Source organism: Ruditapes philippinarum, unplaced genomic scaffold (genome assembly GCF_026571515.1).
Source record: "Ruditapes philippinarum isolate M1 unplaced genomic scaffold, ASM2657151v2 ctg11603_1_1_1_1, whole genome shotgun sequence".
NCBI classification, from domain to species: Eukaryota; Metazoa; Mollusca; class Bivalvia; order Venerida; family Veneridae; genus Ruditapes; species Ruditapes philippinarum.
Window position 1 is genome coordinate 1 of NW_026866394.1, and position 23,728 is coordinate 23,728.

Here is a 23,728-nt window from a genome sequence, read left to right on the forward strand (position 1 = left end):
TGGTAAAATTTTTTATTATTTTTTTTTGGACATTTTAGAAAAATTTTTTGCTATTAAAAAGTTTGTAAACTGAATTTTAGCAATATACTCCACAGATTCTAGAGAAGATCGAGCTAAATCAGTCTGAAAAGATTGTTCATTAAATGTTTTGAATGATCTGTACTTCATTATTTTATGAAAATCGCGTTTCATTCGTGACTTCACTGTTCTATAAGTGGTCACTTATTGACAGGCTTGGGGTAATGGTAATGGTAATGCAGTAGGAATGCATGATGCAATGTAATGATACTGCATGCCAATTTGCGTTACTTGTAATAGTACTGGAATGCAAAATTCAGGTAATGAAAGTGCATTACTGTGCATTACTTCACCAAACCTACTACATCATATATGGTACGGATCATCCAAAGAGCACAAGATAAAATTGTGATGGCCTTAATCAGTTTATATAAAATAATGAAAATTCAATGTCCCCTCTCACTTATATGTCTGCACTAATTTACAACATTAGTATCAATTGAAATATTTATTGTACTTGCAGGCATGAGATAAAATGAGTAGAATGAGGATAAATGGTGAGTTTAAGCTCACCAATTTTACAGTGCAATATCAATGATTATAGACCTGAATAAATTGAGTGAACATTTACCGAAGACCGTTACAATATAACAGATGATATAGCTCAAGGTCAATATCATATATAAAGTGTCAGTTTTTGAGACGGTTGTATTTTCTGAAATACGTTATATAAAATGGGTTGGGTGGACCATTTTGTCTTACCTGACGAATCAGATGTGAATATTTTAAGGCAAAGTGCATGCATTGTTCTTCCATGATATCTGGTAGTCTACGCATCTCGTCAAACTTTCTATAGCATTTTAAAGTAAGTACAAAATTTATTTTGATTTCATCCATATTTTGAATAGCATATAACCATTGACTGTTGTCATAGAAATGACGTGTGTAACCAATCTGATATTTTATACATCTTTATGAAAAGCGATGCTACCAACCATAACCCTTTATACAAGATAAACTTACTATTAGACATTTGCGGCTTATAATGAGGATCGAGGACAAGTTATATAAAGGGATATTCTCAAAATTATCGAACAATGTAATAAACGCGGTTTTTAAGTAACGGATAACATGCGCATTGTCCACGAAATAATTTTTGTTTGTATAACGTGATATTACCTTTGTCCTGAATAATATAATTCCTGTGGCTCAACTATAGATCGGTATATTCTACGAGATGTGCCATCAATAGCCGTGACCGCTATATGTACTCGCATTTGTTCCATAAGTACATAGCTTCAGTAAACCATTTTATTTATCTTTTTATTTAAAGAATTATGTAAGTGTTTCAGGTGTCTCACAACTCAACTTGGAGAATTTGTATCTATGTGTGCATTTGAAATACATTTATGCTATTTCAGTAAGAATCGTGGTGGGATTATAAGCAAAAGTTATACCGAAATAAATGATCAAGATATTAAATAAGCATGATTAAGAAAAAACGATAAACTACATAAGTAATAAGTATTTACATCGTAAATCAGTAACCCTAAATCTGCACCAAATTCTTATATATTTTGGCATCGTGTAAACGATAGGTTCAAACCCTGAATTAAATGCAATAAACTTTATCAGTGTCTATCTAAATGACGTTTTTTATCATTATGCTGTAGCATTATGCTGATGTTTTTATAATATTCCATATACAAGCACTTTACTAGATCAAACTTGTTCTATGAATTGCAGCATGGTTTCCGAGAAAAAAGGTCATGTCAATCCCAATTATTAATGCTTATAGATGATATCCTACAGTCAGTAAATCAGAGAAGCCAAGTAGACTTAATCCTTCTTGACTTCTCTAAGGCCTTTGATATGGTCAACCATGAAAAACTCCTGTATAAGCTGCATTTCTACGGTATAAGGGGTCAGACTCTTAAATGGATCAAAGGTTTTCTTGATAACAGGTCACAGTCCGTGGTGGTAAATGGCTCCACATCCAGCTCCATACCAGTCTCCTCCGGTGTTCCCCAGGGCTCGGTCCTCGGACCTCTCTTATTTCTTATATACATAAATGACCTTCCTGAATATGTCCAATCCTCTAAGGTCCGCCTATTTGCTGATGACACAGCCATCTATCTATCTCTGACTGTCGCTTCTCATTCTAGCTTACTACAATACGACTTACACCAACTTGAACAATGGGAAACAAAATGGGACATGCAATTTAATCCATCAAAATGCCAGGTTATCAAATCACAAAACGAAAAACAGTCATTCCAACAAAATACCTCCTACATAAACACCACATTAGAAACAGTTCCATCTGCAAAATACCTTGGCATTACAATATCAAATGATTTAACATGGAACAAACACATAAACAACATCACAAACAAAGGCGAATCAAACACTTGGTTTTCTACGCCGAAACATCAAGGTTCACTCAGAAAGGTTAAAGTCAACCGCATACAAGACACTTGTCAGACCCCCAGCTTGAGTACAGCTCCACGGTCTGGTCCCCCTACACAGGAACTCTCATTGACCAGATAGAGTCAGTCCAGAGAAGGGCTGCTAGGTGGGTCAAACATGAACTTTGGCCGTATGTCAAGTGTCACTGACATGTTGACTTCCCTTCAATGGAGGCGCCTTGACCTTCGGCGTATTGACCAACGCCTGGTCATGTTTCAAAACATCCTTAATGACCAGGTGGCTATTCCTTTCCCAAAGTATATCGTCCCTCTTACAAGATCATCTAGAAACATCCCATCTCCATGCATTCCAACAAGTCCAAACTAAAACTGATTACTATAAATATTCATTTTTCCCAAGAACAATTGTCCACTGGAATGCTTTACCACCTGAAATCATAAACTTGTCTGGCCCGAGTTCAGTCTGGCTGTAAGCCGGATTGAACATACGTCTCCCTAAAATACCTTTTCTGTTTTTAACCTTTTTAACAATATACTCATTTCCTTACTTTTATATTCTTTTATTTCAACTCTTTTACTAACATTCTTGTCAGTTGACGCGCGTCAAGTCTAGGTCCCCAGCAGGGGTTTGACTATATGGAAGATAGATAGATACAATTTAAATCCTCCATAACACTTTTAGTAGAGCGTGCCTCGACTACAGAAGGTTATTAGTTCAAGCCACGTGATGCCAAATACATGAAAAATGGTACCAACAGCTTCTGGCTTGGCGCTCAGCATTTAAACAGTAGTGAAAATGTTTAATATATCGAAAGCAAGCAATAGCCAAATATGATCTAAAAAGTGTTGAAATATCTGCGGAAGCACAGCAAAAAATCACGAAAATTGCAGACTCGGTTTGATTAATTCTGTACATGAGGGAAAATAAAAAGTGCAACATCCCTCATGCCCCTAGCACCGGCTTAAGCGGTACACTTAAAAATGCTGGACTCAATTATATTGAAGGACTAGAAGTGAAGTACGGGGCATTTTTTGTTTACGACTGCCACTCGACACTTGACACATTTAGGCCGTACAGCGTTTTGAATGAAGGTTATAGTGATAAAAAAAAACAACAACAAAAAAACAGGTGCAGTTCCTACCGAAAGGACGGACATCTAAATCAAGGGCAAGCTAAAGCGGCTCACATGCAGCAGTCATTGTAAAGTCAAGCTCTGATAGATCTTAACTGATGTAAAAAATGAAGACCAACACGGACAGCTGACCAGCAGCTTCGCTCCCGCCTAATCCAGAGACAACTTCAACCAGGTCCAGACCCAAGTGAACTGCGCAACCAAGGCCGTAATCAAAACGTCAAGATGATCGTGCTAAATCTGTTAAACGCTTTGGCATCATCAGAGGACAAAACTAGTAATGCACGTCAGCGCACTAGACAAAACGACCGTCAACGCAAACGACCAATGGCTGAGCTTATTAAAAAAGTTCCGAATTTACCTAAAGAACTTGGCATTAGATCGTCTTGTAGTTACTAAAAGTGAAAATTACGATGTAAAGAAAGAAACACAATAAAATATCCTGGTCTTATTTTAAAGTGTACATAATATGTGTTGAGATGACCCCTCAATATTAGCGTAACTGTTCCTCGGTAATCCTACCCGATATTATGTCGCAAATGTCTATTAGACACTTGCCTTTGCTTGACCATTGGACAGGGAAACGGACAAAAGCCCTCCCGGACAAAAGCCCTCCCGTCCAAAAATGAAAAGGCGGACAAAAGCCCTCCCGTAAAAATGACAGGGCGGACAAAAGCCCTCCCGTGAAAATGGCTGGGCGGACAAAAGCCCTCCCGTGAAATTAACAAGGCGGACAAAAACCCTCCCGTGCCAAAAATATTTATCAATGTTAAATATCTATTGATATTTATTCAATGCTCTCAACTTATTAAAATTGTAACATTTATATTTGTTGTTGTTTTCAATTGGCCTAAGTATATGTATGTGTATCCGCTAGACCAACCTTTCATTCAGTCTATACCTTTCTGAAATGTAACTTTTTACACTATAATGCCATTAAAAACAAAGTCATTTTTAAAAGTAATTGACTAATTACAAGACACACTAAATATCTTGGACTTTTAATAGTTTTTATAGTTAATTTAAACTTCTTTTCGTCATTTATTATTCATTTATTCTGTACTTCACATGGGAGTTATCCTTTCATATTTACGTGAATAAATATGCACTTGCAGATTTTAGCGCTTATTATTCAGATACCTGTCAGGAATATACTCAAGCTCATATACACACGCTTATGCCAATGGAAAACAAAAAATATGCATGATTTGAATGTTAATATGTTGAGTGCATTGATAGAAAATACAAACTAATCAACGTACATATATGTTTTTGCTGTACATATATGTATTTGCTGGGGGAGGGCTTTTGTCCGCCCTTTTATTTTCACGGGAGGGCTTTTGTCTGCCCAGTCATTTTTACGGGAGGATTTTTGTCCGCCCTGTCATTTTCACGGGAGGGCTTTTGTCCGCCTTGTCTTTTTTGGACGGGAGGGTTTTCGTCCTACACTCCATTGGGCACATTAGCACCTTTTTTTAGAGTTTTCATTGTTGCATTATGTCAAGCTGCCATGTGCCAGACTAATTATCACCAAATGCATTGCCACTATTATTGACTTAAAATACAGAACAGATCAGAACAGACTTATACATATGTACATCGTCTTGTAAACAAAAGATTTGATTAAACATAGTCACATGGCATGCGAAAACATACAAATTATAAACAACATTTTTGAATAAATAAACAATGATTAAAGAGGACAAACTTTATACAAGAAGATAATAACAATTCAATTATGTTAAGAGTAACGATTAAGATTCTTGGATATATTTAGATAACTTAATTAAAACAGTTTTGCGCTGAAAGTAGATCTATAAATTTAAACACAGATGGTCTAACATAATAACATTTTTTAAGATACTGCATTCGAAGACTATTAAAACAAGGACATACACATATAAAATGATATTCATCTTCTATGTCAAATGTATTGCAACATAAACAATATCGCTGATCACGAGGTGTATTATTCCTATTGTATCTCCCAGTCTGTATTCTTAAATTTTATGTAAATTCAGTTTGGTTGTCTCATATATTAAGAAATATGATAATATATGTATACAAATGTACATGATTAGTTTGATTTTTTGTAAATTTAAGCTACAAAACATCTTAGCTTGGCAAAAAGAAATTGTCTTATGCTAATGATACTGCATTACTTGGATACAAATATTTTACAGACATGTTTATGACTAATTACACTGTCAAAAATATTATCAATAATTGTTGCACTAGTTTTAGTTGTTCTTGTTGGAGTTTGAATAAATTACTGCCTTAGACCAAATTTTGATATTTAATTAGACCATTTTGTATTATTATTTCTGAGTTTATCAGGCATAACGTTAATATTTACATCGCCTAGAATATAGTTCTCAGAATATTTAGAACCAATTTCATCGGGTTGCTGTCATCAGTTCATGATTGGCGTACTTTTGGAGGGCGGCCTCATAGTTTACTAGAAAAGTTTTTGTATTAGGATACTTTATCTCTATCCAAAGAAATTCTAAATTTCCATTTTCTAGGTCATTACGACGTTATGTTTCACAAAGATATCTGGTTTGTTCATTTAGATGATATCTGACCTCATCTATTTTGGGCAGCAAATGTTGTATATTGACGAACACAAAACGCAAGCCCTTAGAACGATGATACTGTTTTGATTTGTAATATTGTCATTTCCAGTAGGAATATATAAAGTAGAACACCTCTCCTCGTTTATATTATCTTCTAAACGAAACACTCTTCTTTTAAAATAGCTGTTTAAGGTATTAAAAATAAATTATCAACAAAACTCGATTCATAACGATACAAGTTTGACAACAGTTTGAAAATTAAAGTGTTTATATATAAACGCTACAGTATAATTTAACAACGCATATATAAAAATGCTAGTATACATAGATGTTAGTAAAATGAATAGAATATCATTGTCATTACGTTCTCATATTGTTCTTTTGTTTCCGATGTACATACCGGTAGTTAATGTACTTTAAAAGGCTCAAATGTTTTTTTTTAAGAGTTACGTTGTAAGTAATGGATACAGTACGAGATTTTCTTCAAAAGTGTCTTAAGGCCTCAACAGACGGTAGGATTTAGCTGTACAACACTTGTTAAAGATATGATGCGATGTACACTTTTCAAAGCAGTACAACATGTGCACTTGCATTCAAACCATAAATCTATATTGTATGAATCATCAGGTTTACCTCCAAAACAATTCCCTCAGAATGGATCCCTTCACAATACTTTTTGAAATATGTGTAAATGTTATATAAATTAATTGTTGGTATTGACCAATTAAGAACACTGTTTAAGAAGTAGGCCGTGGATAGCACGGCGGGAACATTTAGGAAATTACCATGTTCCGGAATGAATAACAAAACTGAGCACCTTAAAGCCTGTTCTGTATTTTAGTCTCACGGTGAAAATTGTTTTTTCTGCATGAGTAATGATGGAAACTCCTCCATTTTATAATCAATTTCTAAATAATTTGGTATTCGAACATACCTCAACTTGGTAGCTCCCAAAGAGTTTTTCAACATCCTTGTATTCCATCTTATTACTATGTTTACATTTTAGCCCAAATTGTTCTGGAATTTCATTCATTAAACACATTATCTTGGGAAATCTGTCACCTGTCATCGTGGGAGGTCTGTACAACTAGAATTAAGAGATAGAACAAGTCCTATCCTATAGATCTAGTATTAAGTTGTACGAATTCAAGAATAGTAGCCTTCACACATTAAGATTTGCTTGTACATCTTAGTTTTAATTGATGTTGTACTTCAGAAGACAGTTTGCTTGGATAAACAACAAATTGTCCGAAGCGAAGCCCAGCGAACTGTCTTCTTCACGTCTGTATAAGAATACACTTTTAAAGAAAATATGAGTAACTGTATCTGATTTATATGAGTACAGATAAATTAATAAACTCATTTAAAAATAAATATATCTAATTTAAAATAATATATGTTCTTGTTGGAAAAAAGAAACTATAGAAAATATTTGCACAGCCTAAAAGCGTTTGGTTACGGTGGCACAAAGGTACGGTGGCATAAAGGTGACATTTGTGTGTTTTTATTTATCTCGTGCACACGAGATACTATGTCGTGGCCACGAGTTACTAAGTCGTGGGAACGACATAACTAAGTCGTGGCCACGAGATAATTAACCAATCAGAATACACTATATTTATTATGAAGTTTTTAAACTTAACAACTTACTTTTACATGCAACATTTATCTTTGAAAATACTGAAGATATTCACTTTGAACTTGTCTTTAGGATCATATTAGAAAGTCACCTTCCAAGGCCAATCAGACATTAATTTTGACTATAGCCCTTTGTTGGGAAAATTTTTGTGATCGAATTGGTCAGCTTGTACGTACTACGGCCTGTTAACGTACTACGGCATGTTTATACGATAACATGAGAAGGAATAAGTCCTGGTTTATTTTATTTGGAAGGGACATTGCCCATGGACAGTAGATAGCCTATAAGGTAAAATCCTTGTTTAATGAATAATTTGGAAGGGATAAGCCATGGTTTATATAACCCAGGAAGATCATTGCACCTGATCAGTATATGACATCTAATAATTTCGAGGTTATTGGGTCAAAAATCAGGGTCACAGTGACGCAGTCAATAAGTTGTATAAATGGCACTTTTATAGGCTGGTGTTGTATGGGCATCCTTGTACTATAGCACATGTCTAGTTAATTAGGGAAAGTCATATAAATGGTGTAATCTGATTGGTTATTTATCTCGTGGCCACGACTTAGTAAGTCTTGGCCACGACATAGTATCTCGTGGCCACGACTTAGCTATCTCGTGGCCACGACTTAGTAACTCGTTGCCACGACATAGTATCTCGTGGCCACAACTTAGCTATCTCGTGGCCACGACTTAGTAACTCGTGGTCCCGACATAGTATCTCGTGGCCACGACTTAGCTATCTCGTGGCCACGACTTAGTAACTCGTGGCCACGACATAGTATCTCGTGGCCACGACTTAGTAATTCGTGGCCACGACATAGTATCTCGTGGCCACGACTTAGCTATCTCGTGTTCACGACTTAGTAACTCGTCGTTACAACATAGTATCTCGTGCGTACAAGATAAATAAAAACACACACATGTCACCTTTGTGCCACCGTAACTTTGTGCCACCGTATTTGGTAGTTCAATGTGTCGGCAAATTGTTTTCGCACAGCATTTTCGTGCACTTATTTCAATCGGACAGAACCAATGTTAAAATGGCTACCCCAAATATTTACGAAAATCGATTATGTCGATCAACATTTAAACACACATTAAACATGTATTTCTTCTATGTTACATGGATAATTGATAATGGACCTCAACTTTGGTAAGCTTCATTATTCACATTTGTACGCAATGGCCGTTGATTTTTTGGTGGAGGGGACATGTCGTCATTGTTGTTTTTTCTGATAGAATGTCAGACGTTATGCAAGAAATTATAGTGTTTCAGCATATTTCAGTGAACAACTGTAGTGTCGTCGAGAAACATTTACTTTTTTTACAGGAAATGACCATGCAATTTGATAAACTAAATTTACTGCTGAGTTTTGATATCAAGTTCGCTACAAATTTCCGTCTGTTTCTATGGTGTCCTGTTTGATGCAGTTAAAATATCGCCATTGACTTAATCACTTGCTTTAGCTCGAGTATTTGAAGGATAGGGAGAACTATTGTATTCGCGGGGTCACCTTTTAGTACCGTATTTGCGTTCCAGTTGGTATAAAGGGAATGGTTTGAAACTTAACACACGTATTTGAAAGCATAATAGGAGGCCACTATCCAAATTTCACTATAGCCCATTTTAACTCAAAAAGTCTACCTTATCAAGGCACTTGTTTTACTTAAAGGCGAATTCGCTTCCGAAGAACTTTTACCATAGTAACTGGTAGCTACAGTTCTTGTAAGAAACATGCGAAAGTTAAGGTTAATTATCGCGATTTTTTACCATTTTGATTCTCACAAGGATTAAGTTAGAACCCGACAATTTCAACGTTGAATTGCGCCAAAAGGTAAAATATCGCGACTTTATCTATAAAAATACGAAAGGGCTACACAAGAATTTTAGAAAATATCTTGCATGTCAGTAGGTATCTTTTAAGTGGCCCAGACAGGATACCGTATATTTCAGCTGCGGAAGGTAACAGTTATTTAAAAGTGTCTTCTTACAGATGTACTTAAGAAGACACTTTTTGAATAGCCCTACTGGGGTCGTATAACTTTTATTACAAACCTCATTAAATTTGTTATATAAATTGTTTAAATTATTTTCATAAAAACATTTATATTTGTATGAATAACAATAATAAAACAAACTATTTAATAGTCTATACCTAATTTCTTAGCTATACATAGTGTCATTTGAGTGCCTGTCAAAAATATCCTCATGTGAATAGTGTATATATCTGTATAGTACAGTCTTGCATCTCGTCGGCAGGGGTTTGATTGAGTCGTGTGGTATTTATAATACCGTTTGTAAGTCTGCACTGAGCCGTCATCATGTGATTAGTATGACCACAGTTTTCACAATGAATCCTGTCATAGAGTTGATGGCGCCGACCCATGTGCCTGTCTGACTCCCACGTTGGTGTAGTCTCTACCTCTGGTTGCACATGTCAATCGAGGCATTCCGGTAATACGTGCCGAGCGCGGCATTCTGGTTGCACGTGTAAAATTATGTGTCTCATAAACCGAGCGTTTTTGCGGAATGATGTTAAGCCCATCTCACCTATGTATATATCTTTCTTCTTGATTTGAAGCTTAAAGGTTCAGGTTTGATTTGACTTAAGACGAGCGGGATCGACACACTGCTCGTGGGCATGTCTTGTTTTGCTGTAACTGACCATAACTTTGTTATTAATGATTGGATTGTCTTCATATTATAACAACTTTTTATTACAATATTTTTTGTCAATTATTCATACCTGGACAAAACAATACTTGTGACTAGACAGACCTATCAAAATTAAAAAAGGAAAACCTTTTTTTCTTTAATATTCTTTTTAAAAATTTGTTTAAACTTGCTCCAAGAATAAAACAATGTCGAGCGTTGCCCCCCCCCCCCCGGCGGTGGCTCTTGTTCATTTTGCACGGGGTGGAACCCAATATGTATCTCAAAAATGAGCATCGGTAAAAATTATATGTGAATTTCCGCTGCATCAGATGTGAAGCGGGTCTTGTCTGTAGGAAAAAACAAATCGGATTAATACTATGAATGTCGGCTGATATCAAAATAATACGATAAGTACGCAACTGCAGTTCATTTTCTTTGTTATTGTGAGACGACCCCTTTCCTTTGACTGAAGTCCGATATCCGTGACCGTCACCGTCTTAAATCACAAATGTCTATTATGGCCGATAAAAATGCTTTTGAAGTTGCAATTGCCCTTTCTCAATCCATAAGGGCGTCGCGCTTCGGCGCGGACGCCAATGACAGCCGCACACTTGTCTGTTATTTCAGATAGTTATCTTTTTAAGCCTACGTTTAGATCAAAGGGTAAATCATCAATTATTAAACTAAACAAAAAAATAAGTTATACAAGGGCTTAGGAATGCATTGTGAAAAAGCTTGAGGATTAAATTAGGAACACATTCGTTAAGAGCAAGTGGTGCTACCATGACCGCAAACGCTTCCGGCGTTTCCGATAGATGTCTTAAACGTCATGGCCGTTGGAAAACAGACGTAGCAAAAGACAGGTATATTGAAGATTCAGTTGAGAAGAGATTATACGTTACTAAAACATTAAAAATGTAAATAATTATTGAATTTGAATGCAATCGGCACTAAACTTTGTATGTCTATAAAATAACCTCGCTACAATGCACAACATAGTTGTTTGTTGAGAGTAAGACTTACTGGTTCTTCGCGTTACATCGTATAGAGGAGAACCATTGTCTAACTGTAACGGATTACATAAACCGGTTCTGAAGGCTTGAATGTATTCAAGCATACATGTGTATTTCATACACGGGTATATATACCCGCGGCAGAGTATGAAAATCAGTTCTAGCGATATTTCTCTTACAAGATCACCAGCATTCAGATTCAATATTTATAATGTTATAAGATTATGTTAAAGACGTAATTAAGCAAACTGTTTTATAAGGAAAAATTTACAAAGTAACAGAAAAATAAATTATTAATTTATTGAATGTATAGGTTTGTTTCAAGTTTGTATATGTGGAACAGAACTTGTATTTTGATTAAGGAAAATATACTGTAAATCCGGTATTTTTCGCGATGTTTTAATTTTCGCTATTATTCGCGAATCGGCCGTGTCGCGAATTCATGATGCCGCGTAAATTTTATAACATAACATACAATTATATAAAAAAATAAATCTGATGACAATTTCTTTCGAATTGTGATTAAGTTTTATAATAAATACAATAACTGAATGCAAATAATTAATATGTGCAGTGTTTTATTTACATCATGATAATAAAGATATGAAGGTTAACTTAAAAGATTTTTCCCATTCCTTTTTCCTCATGAAGACATGGATGTAAAACACAAAAAGAGACATTATCAACAATTTTGGCACTTTACTTGCAACAAATATTGTTTAGATGACAATAGATTTTCGGTAAAACAGTGATCAACGGATAATTTTCATAGGTAGATTAAGTATTATAAACAAGTATATAACACCTTGTAACAAACATTTAACGTTTTATCAAACACGCTATTTGCAAAAAAAAAATGACAAATGATTAGAAATATCGTTCAAAATAAGTCAATTACATGTGTGTAGGTACATTTTGTATATAAAATAAATAAATAAAACTCGTCTCTTATTAACACCATTAACATTAACCTTGCATAAGAGCGACACAGTATAGGAATTAACTTCACCCTACCCTGTTATATGTTGCGGAAACAAAATTCAAATAATCGCGAATATAAATTTCTGACCGTGCAATCGCGAATTCATGAATACGCGAAATAATCCGGGGGTGGGGTTTTCGCGAAATAAAGATCACGCGAATATAAAGTGATTTACAGTATTGATATGTATATATTTGATATATATGTTAGCATGACTGAGCACGGTCCGTTAGGAATAGTCAGAGGAGGGTCACTTTTGTGTTTCCTCCGTACATGCCCACGGATTCTACGGTTCCTCTTACATTTAAAAAAGATAAAAGGGGTTTTACGCAGGCGGCCAGTATTCCTGAGACGAATATACGATCGAACCTGTTAAGTTTTTTTTTATTTTACATTTTATCATGAAATGTCTTGGACATAGTGCAACAGTTTTGATCGTGATATGCTTTATACATATGTATTATTGGGGGCGCAAGCCCCCAATGTAATTACGATAAATTCAGCTTACTACCTTTTGAACGCGTCTAGGCTATCTAGCTTCGCTGAGCAAAAATAGATCCAATATTTTGCCATAATATTCAGATCATCATAATACCTTATCTATTTTTAAATTGACTGGTCATTTTATTACTAAATTTTAAATCCTTTTATCACAAAATTACATATACCATTGCTTTACGCGATTTGAATATTACTACGCTAGCAGTCGATAAAAATTTAATGAGAAGCAGTTTATTTGTTCTACCTTCTGGTTCCCGATGCACGAGAGCCAAAGTACTTGCATACATTTGGTGCCAATTTTATCAAGTCATAAATTAACTAACTATCATAGAACACAATAATTCAGGAAAAATGGAATACGATTTTCATATTAGATAACTTTCAAGCTTAAAATGGTTAAAAAGTGTGAACGACAGAGTAAAAATTTTTATGCGTATGAATACAAACTATTTTCCCTCTGACGTCATTTTCCCGAAATCGCCATCTTGGTCAGTTATTCCGAGAAAAGGTTGAGAAGATTTGCTATCATTTAGGAAGTCCCAGCTATTACGTTGATATTTTGGTTACAATCTATTCCGTATGTATAATCAAGTTTTCTTCACAATCTGGTAAAGCTATATATATATCGCTTGATACTGCAAGTAGACTGCAAATTTTAGTGCATTACAAACTCGGCCCTAATTTGGCCTAAAACGTACTCGGCCCCGAGTCAGCTCGGCCTTTTTTCAACTCGGTCCACTTTTCAATTTATTAACATATTGGTTTGTTTTATCACTCTTTATTGTTGAAACTACATAATTAATATCTGGACTTATTCAGAAACATGGAAAGATATTTTCTTAAATTATTATTACATTTTTGACTACTTTTTGAACACATCTCTATAACTCAATTTACTGTATTAGCTATCTAAGCTAAACAAAATAGGCCCAAAACTTGTCATGGTATACAGGTAAAATGTTATAATTGGTGAAAAATGATAGTTTTTCAATTTTGTGATCATGATTTTTGCAAGCGACTGGAGGTACTGCCCCAGCCCTGTAATGAATAAAATCCTATCCTATGAGAGGTTCCAAAATTTTAAAGGACTGGTAATAATTATAATTGTTAAATACAATATGACTTAAGTTCAGATATACTTATTTCATACATGTTGATCTGATTTCCACAGTTTTGCCTTCATCAGATGTAGGATTTCATATTTATGGTCAGTCCATAATTTTATAGCTTTTTATTTGTAAATTTATAGACATTTATATGAAAAAAGTAGTTGTATTAAAATTCAAAACCACAGGTCAATAATAATAAGATTACTGATTATATTATTAAATATAACAGATTCCAGATAACGTGAGTATCGGCGTATTTTACGCTTTAAAATCAACTAAAAACGTACAAGGTTACCAATTTGTTGCGTTCATTTACGCACTCTGTAAATTAATTACGCAAAGAATGTAAATTTGAAGCGTTTTTGGTGTGTACTTTCATTTTGTAAACAGCTGATTGACCGCTTCCATTTAACAGTTGACTGTGTATCTATTTCCAATTAATACCCGTCAAGATACTTTCAACTATTTTTCTCTGTAAACCAGTCAAATTACGTCTTTATTGCTTAGGTGCTTGATAAAACAATTGTTCTATTTTCTTGATAATTGCAAGGATTTATTAATACACATGTAGTGCATGGTTGCTTCAAGGGCTAATCAAATTGACATTTTTTTCACACAACTCTGTTGCCGGGGAAACTATTGTAAACCGTAGTGTATTTAAAATGAAAAGAGCACAAGAAAATGTGAATCATAATATACGTGAATGGAGGCGCTGTAAACATACAGAAATCGGCAATTGACAGGTGGTTATCTGCATTGGTTATGTCATTGTCGACGATTATTGAGTGTAAACAATATAAATATGCGCATGAAAGGCCTTTCAACTGAAATGAAATTCATGCTGAATATCTGCTAAATTTCACATGATCTTTCAGGGAAATAAATAAAAGATGTTTATTTTGATATTTCCCCCTTAATTATCTAATATATTTTCCAAGAATCAAATTATTTTTAACAAAAGTGTGGTACAGTCATCTTTTATTCTGTTCGCTACTTAATAAAAAATGAAATACCACTAAATCTGTAATGCTATTTTAGTCTTGTAGAGATTTACTGGACCAGACTTAGTGACTTAGAATTCATTTTTGTTTTAAATGTATATAAAGAGAAAGATTTATGTAATAAACTTAGTTAGAGAATGGTGTGTTAATTTTAATGTAATAAAGTATGGTGCATTAAAACAGAGTACGTCCTTTAATTTTACTCGGTAGATTTTTGATCTATTTAAATTTACCCCCACATTCTGGAAAGTGGGGGTAAGTAATTACCCCCAGTGTCAAAAAATTATCTGGAACTCTGTATAACAGTATGGTAATATTTAGAACAATTTGATGACTATCAATTTTTACTTTAAACAAAAATTTAAAAGTCATCATACACTGATGAAACTTACCTCATTACCTTTGTTGATATAAACTATCAATAAAAACAACTTGTCTTTAGCAGCGGAATTTTATATACATCATATTAAGTCATCATTACTTTTATTGTTTAACATCTATATGATTATTATACTAATAGTATTCAAAAATTTTGTTGATGGAAGTTTATGAATTGGTAGAGGAAGGAATAATTAATCATGGCAGTGGCTAGCAGTATGAACCAGTATTGTTTGACAAAAGTGCTGGCTGTATGCGAGTCGCATACGACTAGCATATACTCACTGTTGAGGCTAGCTGTACAGCATTTTAAAAATGAGTTGCCTAAAACAATAATATGCAAACTTGTTTTTCTAAAAGAAGATTTTATTAAATATCATATACAATTTCAGTCAATGCGAAAGTCAAAAAAAAAATTCCTGCAGCAAGGACTTGGATCATTAGATTTATTTCCGGCCCTGATGATTTTTTACCGGCCCGGACTCTGAAAGGTTTTTTTGTAGGGATGGGGGAGGGATATTGCCATAATTATTAAGAAAAATATTTAGCATATATGAATTGTCAGACTCAACTATAAGATACTATGAAAAAAATATACAGAAACATAATTAATAAACATTAGCATAATTCACAAGAAAACAATACATCTTTCAAAGGTTTAATTTTGAAGATTGGAGAAAAAATATGTTTTGGTAAGGAAATTATCAAAGACAAGATGGTGGCTTACATTACTTAGCAAAAACTGGTCGTATCCTGCGGTGATTTTGGTTATCTTGGTCTGTGAATACAAGCAAAAATTAAAAAAAATAGATCGATCTTGGAAGCTTTGCATATTTTAGAAGGCCAAAAATTGTTTCAAACTGGCTGAAATTTTATTCGGACATGACAACTGACTGTATCGAAATTTATCTCGGCCCTACTGATTTTTAGTTGGCGAGGTCCGAGGACCGACAGCCTTTCGCACAGACTGCAATTTACAGTTGGTATAGTAATTTTTAGTGTTTGATGATCAGAAGATTTTTTTTCCTTCTGAAAATCATGGAGTTGAATAATTTAAATCTGTGTGAAAGCGCAAAGAGAAAGAGACTGAAAATTAATTTATTATTTCTATGGACAATATAGATGTAATACATTTGTAATCAAACATGTGGGTCAATTTCCAACAGTAGTTGAATTATGACAAAGTATTTTTAATAATTTTATTTCACTTTTAGCTACTTGAAAATTTCATGCTGGATGTTTGCTTACCATTACATTTTGCATAAGAGCTCTATGATTGACATTAAAGTCCACGGGCCAATTCATTTCTGATATATCTTTCCGATATCTTGTTATAATATAAAAGGCTGAACGTCATCATAGAATTATTAGGAAAAAATATATATGTTCATTCTTTGTAAAAATGTTAGAAGACTTGCAAGTTACCGATTTTATCATTGCATTGATTTTATTTATTATTGAAAAAATGCTGAACGGCTATCCTCAACAGTGTGTATAGGCTAGAACTTTCAGTTTGCATTTTAGGGTCATGACGGCTTTCCCGTTGCTGTCAACAAACTTTAACCTTTTTCATAACTTTTCAGATCTTGGTGTATTGTCTTCATACTTGGCCACAACAACCCTTCAAATAGACCAGACTAAACTTGACCTCCATATAAACATTCAAGGTAAAATATTTAAATTTTCTTGATTTTTGCTATTAGTGGCTATGACTTTGTTATTTTTGAATGGATTGTCTTCAAACTTGAACGCAACAATCTTTCAGGATAGGACCTGATTCACTCATTAATGTCCTTGAAGCTTTTGTGATCAGAAGTTGTGCAGAATAATACAAACCCAGAACAATTTCATTTACTTGGTTTTGCAACTTCTGAGACAATGGATTTTAAAGATAGTTGTTTTCTTAAAATTTCAGGACAGTATAGTAGATTGTAAAGACATTTAGTACATACTGTATATACACTATAACTACTATAAAAATCTTTGTGCTTGGACAATTTTGAACAAATTGTTTCTTAAACAGTGTAAGAAATTAGGATTTGAATCGACTAGTCTGGTCGGACTACCAGATTGGAATATTCACTAGCCCAAAAGACATTTCACTGGCACGATTCATTTGTTCAAAACAGTTGTTTATATTGCCTCTGAAAATACAGTAGCCTGGTCAGGCTTGTTACTGTGAAAAGTTGGTAGCCCGAGGAGAAATTTAGTAGTCGGGCCCTCGGACTACTGCTAATTTCGAACACTGCTTAAATTATTGATTTGATATCAACTAACATAATTATTGGGATACTATATGTATATCTAATAATAATTATATTTTATCTTTCCAACTTTCTGTTTCAGATGGTCGGCCTACATGTCAGATTTGTGAATGTGAACGGCAGGATATCGATTTTAAGGATGCTTTAGGGTCAATGAGGATGAAATCAAGAGAGATAAAGGCTAAAATGTGAGACTGTCAATCTGACAAACCTTGCAGTGAATAAATGGTAAAATGTTTCTTTCAGTAGCATGGCATTTAAGGAAGCGGTACATGATTATTTAGAAGTGGTTGTATATGATATTTCTTAATTATTATATTCTAATAGCTTTTTTTCTTGACTTGTTTAAAGGCTGACACAGGACAGTTTATTTTAAGTCAGTGAGCTTCTGTCACTGGATAAAATCCAAATTTATAAAAAGGAATTACAGTGTATTTAAATATCATCTTATACTAGAAATTAGGAACAAAAATAATAGCAAGAACAATTGTGACATGTAACATGTATTTAGGAATTCAGCTTTTCTTTCCTTTTCACCTCAGGAGAATTCACATTAAAATATTGAATATTCACAGTAAGCACTCCGACATATCTGACATATATGATTATCTTATCTACACTTAGCTGTCTATAGGTTATCAGAATCACTCACATTTATAAATTTAAATAATTTTGAAAAAATTGCTGCTTAGCAAATAGATAAAATACTTGGGGTGTCTGTGGTGGATTGGTTGACTTTGAACCTATTAAGCCTTTCACTGCTGTAGGTTCGAGCTCTGCAAGGGTTTATGGATTATTTCATGTGAGAAAGCTATCCAGCTCATTTATGGAACATTGATGGTACCCAGGTGCCTGAAATCATACACATAGGTGCACCAAGGTCTTCCTCAACCAGTAAAGCTGGAAATTGTGCTTTAAATTGCCCTACCCCCTTCCCCGAACAAAACAAAACAAAAATAATGGCATTTTTATTTTGCAATTAACTTTTTCTAAACAAATATTTCAGGAAACAGAGGCGTTTGTATGATAGAACAGTAATAGCAGGAGTGATAAGGACAGATGCATGTAGATGTGTCTTCATGTCGGAAACACTACTAGAGAAATTGAAATATTTGGGTTTTTCAAAACTTAAAAGAAATTGGAATACCAGGAGACTGCTTGCCCTTTGCAATGTTGGATGATGTGATGTCGAAAGCCTCATGAATATAGTAACTTGACTTAATCTAATTAGAAAAAGAAATGACATTGAGGAGAAAACTAGTCACCAGTCTTTCACCAAGAACATGAGATAACTTTCCAATATTTGAAATATCATAATATGTATAGAACTTTAATGAGCGAACAGTTTTTCACCAGGAAAATAAGATCACTTATCTATTTTTGAAATATGTATGAACAGAACTCTATCAACTTCAAGGTGAGAGTTTATCACGAAGAACATGAGATAACCTATGTATGAACAGAACCACATTTGTATATAGAGGCGCCAGTTCATCACCAAGAAGATGAGCTAACTTATCAATGTTTGAAATCTGTTATACCCCCGCACAACAAAGTTGTAAGGGGGGTATACTGGAATCAGCTTGTCCGGCCGTCGGGAGTTCGTCAGTTTTTTCTTGTCCTTCCAATAACTTAAGATTCCTTTGACCCACAGTCTTCATATTTGGCATGGAGGTAAGTCATGATTAGTAGATGACCTCTATTAATTTTGAGAACACCAAGTCAAAGGTCAAGGTCACAGGGTCTTGACTGAAGAAAGCTTTTCTGCCCAATAACTTAAGAATCCTTCGACCCACAGTCTTCATTTTTGGCATGGAGGTTAGTCATGATTAGTAGATGACCCCTATTTATTTTCAGGTCACCAGGTCTAAGGTCATGGTCACAGGGGCCTTGGCTAATTAAAGCTTGTCCGCCCAATTACCTAAGAATCCTTTGACCCGTAGTCTTCATATTTGGCATGGAGGTTAGTCAAGATTAGTATAATACCCCTATTGGTTTTGAGGTCACTGGGGCAAAGGTCAAGGTCACAGGGGTTTTATTACAATTAGCTTGTCTGCTCAAATGGTCTCATATATTCATCATAAAACACCTCCAGGCAAGGCTGCATGAAATGGGGGGGGGGGTGTTATTGAATGGCATGACAAATTGGTATGTGGGGGTATTCACGCCATGACAATGGCAGTTCTAGTTTGTACAGAAAATATCAAGGTGCAAGTTTCTTTTATTAAGAATAGACTTATTGATTAGATAACTTACAATATTTACAAACATTTATAATACCATACCCATTTAAAGTATTTCAGCTGAGAGTGTATTATCCAAAATACATGTATTGTTATAATGTACTTTATAGTATATTTATTGATATATTTATTGTAAAGTTTTGATTCTACTAGATTTTAAAAACATTTAGATTTTACTAGATCTTGAAAATATTTTGTTCCATGCTCTTTCATTTAATTTTGAATAATGAATCCAATAAATACCTATAATAAGTATAGGATTAAAATTGATAATGTTTTCTATCTTTAACTTATATAAAAGTACAAAAGTAATGTTTAAACTGCTGGTTAGATTTCAAACAGGACTAAACAGGAGTGTACAGTGCCATCCTTAGTTGTGCACATTGTTGGCATGTTCTCATCGTCGGATACCCACGGCCGAACCATTAACATTCATCATTGATTGCATGTTATGTGACATGTTTATCAATCGTGGGTATCCGACAATGGCATGTTCTGTTTCTCTGCACAAAATGGCCCCAGAGTTAAAAAAAGAAAAATCTATCACATGTAAAACTGCCAAAATTCAAAAGAGTGATCAGAACCATACACAGTTTTGGGAGACATGTTTTTGTGACAAAAGCCCTTCAAGTTCATATATGACCTTGACCTTTATTTGATATAAAATATCTTTGGAGTTAGCTGGAATTGTCATTACTTTGTTATTATTTACAGATTTGATTCATGCTTGGACAAACAAACACAAAACCAACATGTTGAATTTTTCTGATATAACTTTGACATTTAAATGACCATTACCTCCAAGGTTAAACAATTGAAATTCGATCACATTGTCATAACTTTGTTTTTGTCTATGATTTGATTCATTCTTGGACAAAAGAACAATTATCATTCAACTATGACCTTTACTATTCAAATTTGAAATTTACTTTATACATTTATATTATGTTTTCTAGGAGTACTCTAATAGATATTACAATATTCTCCTACTGATGTGTTTGACTTCCAATATAAGAAAAAGCCGAGCATGGCCCAAGCTAGATAGTGGCTCTTGTTTTCAATGCCAACTTGATTATATGTATCCATTCCAATTTACATTCTCACATGTATTATCTATTGTGCTTGAAAGGTTTCTACAAAAAATAAGTTTGTTCTTACAGTCCTGGTTTTATTTTAGAAATTTTTTATGGACAGTTAAATTTTCTGTTTATTTTCTATCTGCATAATCATTTCTTGGAATAAATATAGTAAGTACACTGATTTATGTGTTATACACTCACATAAGGAAGTACTTTACATGAAAATTGGTTAAACAACTATAGTTTCCCAACAAAATCCAATGTCATAATTTAAAATGTTTATTCATGATATATATATGATATCAATTATGCATTTTGCCTGGGTTTGTTAGTATGTTCTTGGTACATGATTTTCAATTTTGACAAGAGTTTGGAGGCGATACTATTATATTGTGTACAAAATGGGCACTTATTCAACTTTGAAAGAAGAATGATATCAGATTGGAACACCTAAAGTAGATTGCTATACAAATCTCGAATTTTTGTATGCAACATATTGCGCCCCCATCAGTGCTTTCAGCACTTTGATATCCTCCTGTTATAACGAAATGGTATTAAAATAACCTCGCTACAATGCACAACATAGCTGTTTGTTTATTGAAAGTTAGAGTAAGACCTACACTTTGTTAGAAGTCTTGTATGAAGTATTTGAAGTTTTCTTTCACCCGAAAAATAATAGGCGTGTGTTGTTTGTTTTTCTTAAAATTATGATTGAATGATGTTAGATGGGGAGGTTGCAGAAATCGTGTGGAAGATTATTCCATTCTCTTATTCATTCGGAAAAAATGAGTTAATATATATAGTTAGTATATATATATTGTTGCCATGGTATATTGTCAATATTTCTTCCGTTGTACATGTCCTTAGTTCTTGTTGGAAGAATGGAGAAAAATCCGTTTTAACAGGTAAGATCATTTTTTTGTAAATTTGACACGACGGTTCGCATTTGTGCGATAACTTTGATAATCTAAGTTGTTTAAAAATTTCTTAAATGCAGAAATAACTGTTGATTAAATTTTTAAAAAATTGTTAAAAAATAATTAAAGTCCTTCAGTGTTTGATAATATATTAAATGAAAATAATATAAAAATGTAAATAATGTACCTGTTTTAAACGTAATTTGTTTATTGTTTAATGTTATATTGGATTCAGGTATTTTTCCTGATATTTGGTGTCAGGGTATTATTAATCATATATAAAAATAAGGGTGACAAATCTGATCTAAACAATTATAGAGGGATTACCATATTAAGTTAATTTTTTTGGCAAACTATTTACCAGTATACTAAATAATAGACTGAATGAGTATTTGGAATGAATGTCACAATTTACTTAACGAAGAGCACGCTGGGTTCAGATCACAATATTGTACTACTGATCATACATTTTAAAGATGTTAATTGATTATTATGAGTCGACACAAACTTTTGTCACAAAATATTGATGAATAGTGCATTGGTATAATCCACAATATGTACAGTAAGATTAAATCTTGTGTTAAACTGTGAGTTGACTAGCTGTAGTTTTGTAGTTTTACCGGTGCACATCTTTCACCAATTTTGTTTTCTATCTTTTTGAACGATTTGTCAAATTGATATCTTATAAATACACAGGTCTTATCAATATCTCTAATGCAACTCGTGCATGTCTTAGTGACGATGTCATTGATGTTGACGTTCAAATGTTTCTTTTGTTACTCGTATATGCTGGTGATACAGTATTTTAAACAGAAAGCAAAACTGATGTGCAAAATGCAATGAATGATTACTGTAATATATGGAGTCTTGTTGTTACTAAATTAATGATTTTTATTAAATCAAAACCTAAAGATGATTTTAATTTTATGTATAATGGTAAAAAGCGTGATTTTGTAGATAACTTTACTTACCTGGAGTACTTTGTAATTATAATGGTAAATTTTAGAAATCAAAAGAATCTTGTTTATAATGCTATAAGAGCAAGTTTTTTTGTGATCCAAAAGTCCCGTGAACTATGTCTACCAATGTCTTTGCAACTGCATTTATTTAGCACTATCGTTGTACCTATGCTTCTTTATGGAAGTGAGTTTTGGGGATTCGAACAAGTTCAAAGTTTAGAGAAAATTCAATTGTATTTTTTGAAAGTTTGTTTTGAATTTAAAATCTTCTACGCCTAATTGTATGGTTTATGGTGAATTGGGTATATTTCCTTTAGTCTTACAAGTGAATGCTAGAGTTTTGTGTTTCTGGAGTAAAATTATTGATGCTAAGGAAAATAAGATTTGTAAACCTCTGTATAAAACAATGTTGTCTTTGTCGGATAAGATTTGTGAAAGAAACGCTTAGTAATCTTGGTATTTCAGAATATTTTCATCTACAGAAAGTAAATACTATTTATCTCTTTAAAAGTATTGTGAAGCTTAGACAACATTATCATTTTTTTACAAAATTGGCTTAGTACTATTGATAAGTCTTCTAAGTGCTTAATGTATCGTTCATATAAAATACTCACTGTTTCGAAAAATTCTAATTTTACTTCCATTTGACATAGGCAAATATTTATGTAAATAAAAGAACAATGAATCACCTATTACCAATAGAAAAAGGCAGACATTTGGCAATTGATCATAATAATAGGCTCTGTTCTTATGTCCGTATCAAGCTATTGGTGGTGAATTTCACTACTTTTTTGAATGTTCGTACTTTAATGATATTAGACGTAAATC

The 23,728-nt window shown here is 33.6% G+C and overlaps 1 long non-coding RNA gene across 2 annotated transcripts; it reads left to right on the forward strand.

Annotated features, from left to right (window-relative positions):
• The first annotated feature begins 13,423 nt into the window (after window positions 1-13,423).
• LOC132732382 (uncharacterized) lies at window positions 13,424-19,675 on the forward strand. 2 transcript variants are annotated; one of them, XR_009626023.1, is made up of 4 exons: window positions 13,424-13,527; window positions 17,022-17,105; window positions 17,785-17,930; window positions 18,709-19,675. It is a non-coding gene; the product is annotated as an uncharacterized LOC132732382 (long non-coding RNA). The 2 variants fall into 2 exon arrangements; XR_009626022.1 differs by lacking the exon at window positions 13,424-13,527 and having other exon boundaries at window positions 16,055-17,105; window positions 18,709-19,674.
• Window positions 19,676-23,728: the final 4,053 nt, after the last annotated feature.